Raw genomic sequence first — 6,879 nt, 5'->3', positions numbered from 1 at the left:
CTCTTACCTAGTTCATCCTTTAGATTTTAGCTCACTAGCTTAGTTACGACCTAATCAAAAACCAAAGAAGTCCCAGTAGCAACAAGCACAACTAGTACCCAGAACTTGCTTTTAATATGATTTTTAAATAAGAGGGGGCAGGGCTACTTGGAGAACTGGCTGGTTCTAGAACTGGGGCAGAACATATACAAGATGAGCCCGGAGCTTCTAATAATGTCAGAAAGTAAAGAAGTACTCACACACACACACACACATATACACATCCGCCCCACCCGCCCCCCACAATGAGCCCAAAAGAGCTCCCAGTGGCCAAAGCTGGAACAATCAGAGTAACACAATAAGTAAAGAAGTATGGATTATAATCCAAAATGCAAGATAAATATCTGTGAGTTCATATTAATAAAAATGATTGAATAATTAATAAGTGTGGGAGAAGAGACAAATCTGTGCAGAATTCCAAACAATTTTTGTAGATACTCTGTCCTCAAAGAGCAGGAGTACAGGTCCTCACACCTTAAGTGTGTTTTGCCCAACATAACTTCCCAAACAGTCTAGAATAGAAAGGGCGGTCTGGGGGTAGTAACTTCAGTGGAGAAGCCTGCCAAGTGCTACTTCAGCCAGGCCTTCAAGGTCAACATAAGCAGTGATAAGCCATGTTGATTGTCTGTACCTTTGATGTGATGAGAATGGCACTTTACTTCTGCCGTCTTCCTCTCCAAACTAATGGTGAGAAAAACCACAGACAAATCCCATTTGAGGGACATTCTACAAAATCTCCCACCAATACTCTTCAAAACTACCAAGATCATCGAAAACAAGGAAAATCTGAGAAATTGTCACAGCGGAGAGGAGCCTAAGGGAATATAATCACTAAATGTAACGCAGTGTCCGTTCCAGAATGAGATCCTGGAACAGAAAAATGGACATTAGGTAAAAACTAAGCAGATCGAAATGAAGACTAGTTAATAATAATGTATCCGTGTTGGCTCATTAATTGTGACAAGCGTACCATACTAATGTGAGGCATTAATACTAGGGGAAATGCTGAGGGATACATGGGCATCTCTATACTATCTTTGCGATTTTTCTGTAAATCTAAATTCATTATAAAAAGCAACAACTAAACAAGCCCTAAATACTAACAGAATATGGTGTCCTCCTCACCTTCCATAAATTATTCCAGTGTCTTCAAGTATTGGCTAGCGTATGGAAATATTCTTAAGCTGGGGAGTGGGTACACAGGCTTTTGTTTTATTATTCTTGGTATCATTTAGAATGTCTAATATTTCATTTTTTAAATGCTAAACTATAAACCAATTGCAGGGAAGTCAAAATGTTGCTTTCTCCCATGATGGCTATTTCGATGTGTTTTCTTTTTTGGATAGCGAATTATTTAAAAATAATTTTTCAATGATCCTGCTCTGCTAGTGCCCAAGCATGTCTAGAGCGTCCATGGGGTGATGGACACTGTCTTTGGGGAAGCAGCAGATCGGACTCATGGCCAGGTCACATGTGCTCACAGCTGCCTGCAATTTTCCTTGATTTGATTTATAACTGTGACTTTTTACCTGATAGATTATTAGCTGCCTGAGACCAGGGATGATTGTATATACATTAATTAGCAAGGAGCCTGGCACACAATAAGGGATCAATAAATATTTATTGAATGAATGAAGGCCTATAACAATAGTTCAGAGCTCAGACCCTAGAGTTACCTGGACCTGAGTGTAAATTTTAACGTCCCCACTTACTAGGAATGGGACAATCATTGTGCCTATTCCAAAAGGTGATTTATGGATAGATGTGATTACTGAGGGTTCTTTGTAAATGTTAGCTATAATTTTTATTAGGTGCTGTTGAATTAAAGAGGCTAATACTTGTAAAGTGCTTATAACAGTTCCTGGCACAGGGCAAGTACTTTTTATTTGTTTATTCATTTTTTAAATGTTGCTGTTTACCAAATTAAACTGCATTCCCTTTGCACAGTCAGTTACAGATATTCTTTGGAAAAGCTTTTACATTCTTCGGAAAGAAAAGGTCTAAAATATATACTATAAATCCTCTTCGGTTCAAAATATATTAGTCTAGAATATGTGATAATTCAGAAAGGAGCCTGGTCTAAACACGTTTGTAGCATTTATGGAGAAATAATTTGTACTGCAAAAAAAAGGATCATTAAGCCATTTAAGAAAATGGTTTTAGAGCACTTTGGCAATACCATTCATATATAATTAGCAATCCAACTTTGCAGGGGTTTGTTACCCATCTCCCAAACAGTGGTTTTCAAATTTTTTGGTCTTGATCAAAATGTAAGAAATGTCTTTTACATTACGACCTAGTGTATAGTAATATACATGTGTATGTATGTGTGTGTGTATATATATGCATGTGTGTGTATATATATACATATATATATTAAAAAATATGTGTGTATTTAATGGAAGCAGTAGTTCCACGCTAGTGGAGTGATGGATGCACTCTGATTTTTTTTCCAAGTTCATTCCATTCTACCCATTCCACCCTGTCTCACTTAAAAAATGCTAATCAAGAGCTACTAAAATAATGTAAAGATCCACTACTGGTTTGAAATCTGTAGCTCAATTAAAAAAATAAACCACCACCACAAAGAAACAAAGCTGTTCTAAACCTGTGCTTCTCAAACTTCAGTACGCATCAGAATCACCTGGCGAACTTGTTAAACAGATTGTTGGGTGCTAGTAGGTGGGTGGTGGTAGAGAATTTGTGCTCCTAATAAGTTTCAAGGTGAAGCTGTTGCTACCGCTCTGGGGACCACAATTTGAGAACCTCTGCACTGAGCAATACTGGTGATTGAAAACAATCAAGCCCCAGTACCCGTTTCCATATGCTGGTGTGGTTCAAGCTTTCTTTTCAGATTCATTTACTCTTTGCTTTAGGTTTCAACCTCCACCTGCTGTGGTCCTGGGCATATTCTGGGTTCCATTGATTCCCGTGCACCTGGTGCTACCAGCCAGAATGTCTGCTCTCATCTTCTGCCCACTTGCTCTGATTGATAATCTCTTTCTCTCCGGAAAAGTCTAGAAGGTAATGAGGTTACTGGGATGGTCTCACTCGAGTGACAAACATAATGACCCATCACAATAATTCAAGGGACATTTACATTTGATGTTTTTTTCAGGAATCCAAAATGAAGTAGTTACTGCCCTGGTATAAAGTCAACCGACTGTCATGGCAGTGTCTCAAGGCTATTTACTCTTTATGAATTTTGGTTATTTTTCTCCTTCCAGAAGGTGGAACAATGTATAAAGTTACAAATGAAAAATTTCATTAGTCTTGATTGTTTCTGTCAAAGGGAGGTACAACAGAGACATATTACAAGGATTCTTTGGGTAGAATCACCGTTAGCTAAAGAGAAAAAGGAGTTGCAGTTAAACACTAAATCTAGTTGAGAAAGAAAATTATCCTTAATTGTAAATTGATGAGGTTTTGCCAGTGGTGGAACCTCACTCAGCCTAAGAGGAAGTTGGTGAACTCGAATGTGAAGAAGTCTGAGAACTGCTATCACTTGGGCAAAGAGATTAAATCGTCATCGTGTTTGGCCAGGAAACAGCAGTGTGGCAGCTGGATTAGGTACTTGCTTCCACACAAAAGAGAGAATAATACCTGGGACCAAGATGGATGCAGGCAGGGAGAGGTTGCCAGTTGAAATGGGGAAATTGATGATTTGGCCAGGGAAGGAAGCAGCAGCTGAAATGAATCAGAGGTTGTTGGTTGTCTTGAAAAGAAGGGGGTATTGGTATCCAATTCAAGCTTTCAGGGAAGGAAGAACTGTTTGGCTCCAAATTTGGAGAAGGGCCTAGCACCCGAATTCACCTTACGACTGGCTTTCTGTGCTTCTCTCTTTTGCTTTGTCACGCCTGAAGTTTTCTTACTTTCTTTTGAGTAAGTGATTAAGATAGCAATTTCTCCAAGATTTATGAAGTGACCGCTCTATAACAAGAATGGTATTTAACTTTTCTTTGGCCTCAAGTGTGCACAAAGAAACAAACGGGTCACTTCTTGATAAAAACTGCAGTTAAATTTTAGGTTTCGGTGGAGGTAGCCAAGATAGATTACGCTTTGGGGCGCAGAACTGCTGAAGGGGATTGTCATCGGCCCTTTTCCACAGTCACCCAACCTTAAAATGCCTTTGACTCTGCGAGCAGGAGTTGCTAGATTTTCCGTTTCTTTTGTCTTTCCAGTCCCATCCCCCATCTCCTTTCAGGAGCCTTGGGATTCAAATGTAGATGAAATGCAGATTCTTGGGAACATTGAAGAAGTGATTGGTTGGGCTGTTGAGTGGGGAAAGGAAAGAACCTTTAATTTAAGATATTAGTCATTGTTCTGCCGAGACGTGGAATGGCTCTAACTCCTGATCTGAAGAGTCTTATCTTGAGTGGTACCGACTGTCGAATACCAATTGTTCAAATACATTTGGAAAAGGAGTGAGCTGGTGCACGTTGGTCTCCGCCACTAACTCGGATCAGGTAAGAACTGAAGCTTAGTACGAGTATATGTGTATTTTAATCGCATGTGTCCATCATCTTGCTTCTCAACCATTTCTCTAATCTTTAAGATTTGTATATTTTACTAGTACAAACTGTTGTGCTGAAAGATGTCTTCCTTGATGTGTTTAGGGGATGTGATTGCACTTTTATTCTCAAAGTACTTTCACAGCACCCACACACGTGGTCATGGTAACTACTGCAAAACTTCAGTATTTCATAAAAAGTGGTATAAATTCAAAGCCATTAAACAATCTTGGACATAATTTGCTTCTGAGCACTGATAAAACGTTGTTTATATTTAAAAAGTGAGGGAAGAGAGTGGAATTTGCTTAAAAGTAAGACAAATCGAACTAACGGGGTGAAATATATACATAAGCAAAACAGCATTAAATAAACCAGTGGATGTTTTAGGTGGGGGGGGGGGATGAGAGGAACACAGCGGACAGCTGACCTCAAGTTCTCAGTCACTAGTTGAGTACTTTAGTACAGGTCTCCTCTGCCTTGTTCTTAATTAAGATGGAAACCGACTAATCACTGGAGGAGAAGGTAGACCTGTGCTTGGGAGAATGGCTTGCTCCTGCTTTGTTACGCAGCTGACTTCTACCCCGCGGTTCCTCCTGATGGTGACAGCTAATCACAGCAGCATGGATAACCCAGGTCATCAGGATTAAAGGTCCGTGTACATTGACTTTTTGGAGTTACCTTTTTTTAATGCTGTAATACCCCCTCCCTTTTTTTCCACAATGAGGGAAGTCTCCTTAGGTTAGGATTGTATATATAGCCAATGTACTAGCTCAGTATCTGAGTAGAGCTGCGGTTGTCTTTATATCCTCCTGTTTTCCTCCCCTCCCCTTGGTAACAGTGGGGACTTTATATTTACATCGGTCTAGGATTGTATATAGGTTTCTAGGTGAGATGTGTCTGTTCGTTTTATACTGAGGATCCCTTTTTTCTTACTCATGTTGTATTGTGCTTGTGTGACTTTGAACAACCTCTTGCAAGCCTGTGAGCACTTGCAGTACTGAGCAGTCATTGCTTTGAGACTTGTAGGTTATACAAACTTCTAGTCCTTGCCTTCAAGGAGCTTACAACTTAGGCTGATGAATTTGTGTGCCAGAGAGACGAGAAGCAGATGCAGCAAATAATGTGTTAAGAAGCGCTAATGTTTGGAGGAGGGCAGAGAGAACTGGCTGGGCCATCAGAGAGGGCGGCTGGACGGGTTGAGGAGGTGAGGACTTTATTTTGTGATTCTCTTGTCGAAGCATCTGGTAATGGGAATCGGAGGTGTATCATGCGTCAGGGGCTTTGCTGTGGACACTGGAATTCCAACTCACTGAATAAAAACTTATTCTGTAGGTAGAGAATGGTGTGGCTGGCTGGAGAGTCGAATTGGAAGACGAGATCTGGGGAAGGTCATCGCGTAGAAATGGGAGGGAAGAGTGTAGAGAACTGAGTATACCGAGGAAAGCTCCGCAGTGGAGCGCGCCTCAGTGGCTGGGGAGGGAGTGCCTAATTTTGCCCTGGAAGTCAGGAGGCTTTGCTTTGGAGGTGACGTCGGAGCAGGAGTTTAGAGTAGAAAGGGGGCATTCCAGGCGGAGGGAATCGCAGGCAGAAGCGCCGGCGTGAAGACAATGGAGATTCGACTTGAAGTGACTTAAGGGCAAGCGTTGCGCTTGTTCGTGGGCCTGGAGAGGGCAGGAAGCTCAGCGGGGTGGGTGAAAAGCCTCGTGGTTACTAAACTGTGCGTACGGGGCACCATCGAATTGGGTTTTCGGAAGAAAACTGGTGGGAGGAGCCTGGTTTCTAAGGGCTCGGTTTCGAATTGGAGCCAGAGGGAGCACCAGGAACGGGGTGGCAGCCGAGAATGCTCCGGGAGACATGAGAGTTTGGCGGGGGCTTCCAGGACTAGGGGTGGGGGACAACGTGAGACAGGGTCTCTGCAGTGCCCCTCAGAGAAGGTCCGCTCTGTGCGCAGGAAGGTTCGGAGTTGCCGGCTGTTTGGGGCGGTCGGGCCAGGCAGCCCCTTCCTCATTCCGCACGGATGGGTAAACGTCCAGTGTCCTGGCAGGTGTGCCCCGCGAGCTAGCCATGCGGGCCGGCCCCATATTGCCCCTCTGCCCTGCCAAGCGGAGGAAGGGCCTGACCATCGCTGTGGCCCCGGGAGGGCCGGTCGCCTGCTTGTCCACGCCGTTCCTCCCCAAGGAGAACCACCACTGACAGCTTCGTTGCACTGGAACCCAGACCTCCCTGGAGCCCGGATTCCGGCCCCTCCTCCCAGCTGCTCTTCGGAGGAGGCGGACGCTCTGAGAGGAACAGGGAGGCCCAGCGCGGGGGAAGCTGCGGGCCGAGCGGA

Source organism: Neophocaena asiaeorientalis, unplaced genomic scaffold (assembly GCF_003031525.2).
Source record: "Neophocaena asiaeorientalis asiaeorientalis breed wild unplaced genomic scaffold, Neophocaena_asiaeorientalis_V1.1 scaffold307, whole genome shotgun sequence".
Classification (NCBI taxonomy): domain Eukaryota; kingdom Metazoa; phylum Chordata; class Mammalia; order Artiodactyla; family Phocoenidae; genus Neophocaena; species Neophocaena asiaeorientalis.
Note: the sequence above shows the minus strand (reverse complement) of the source record.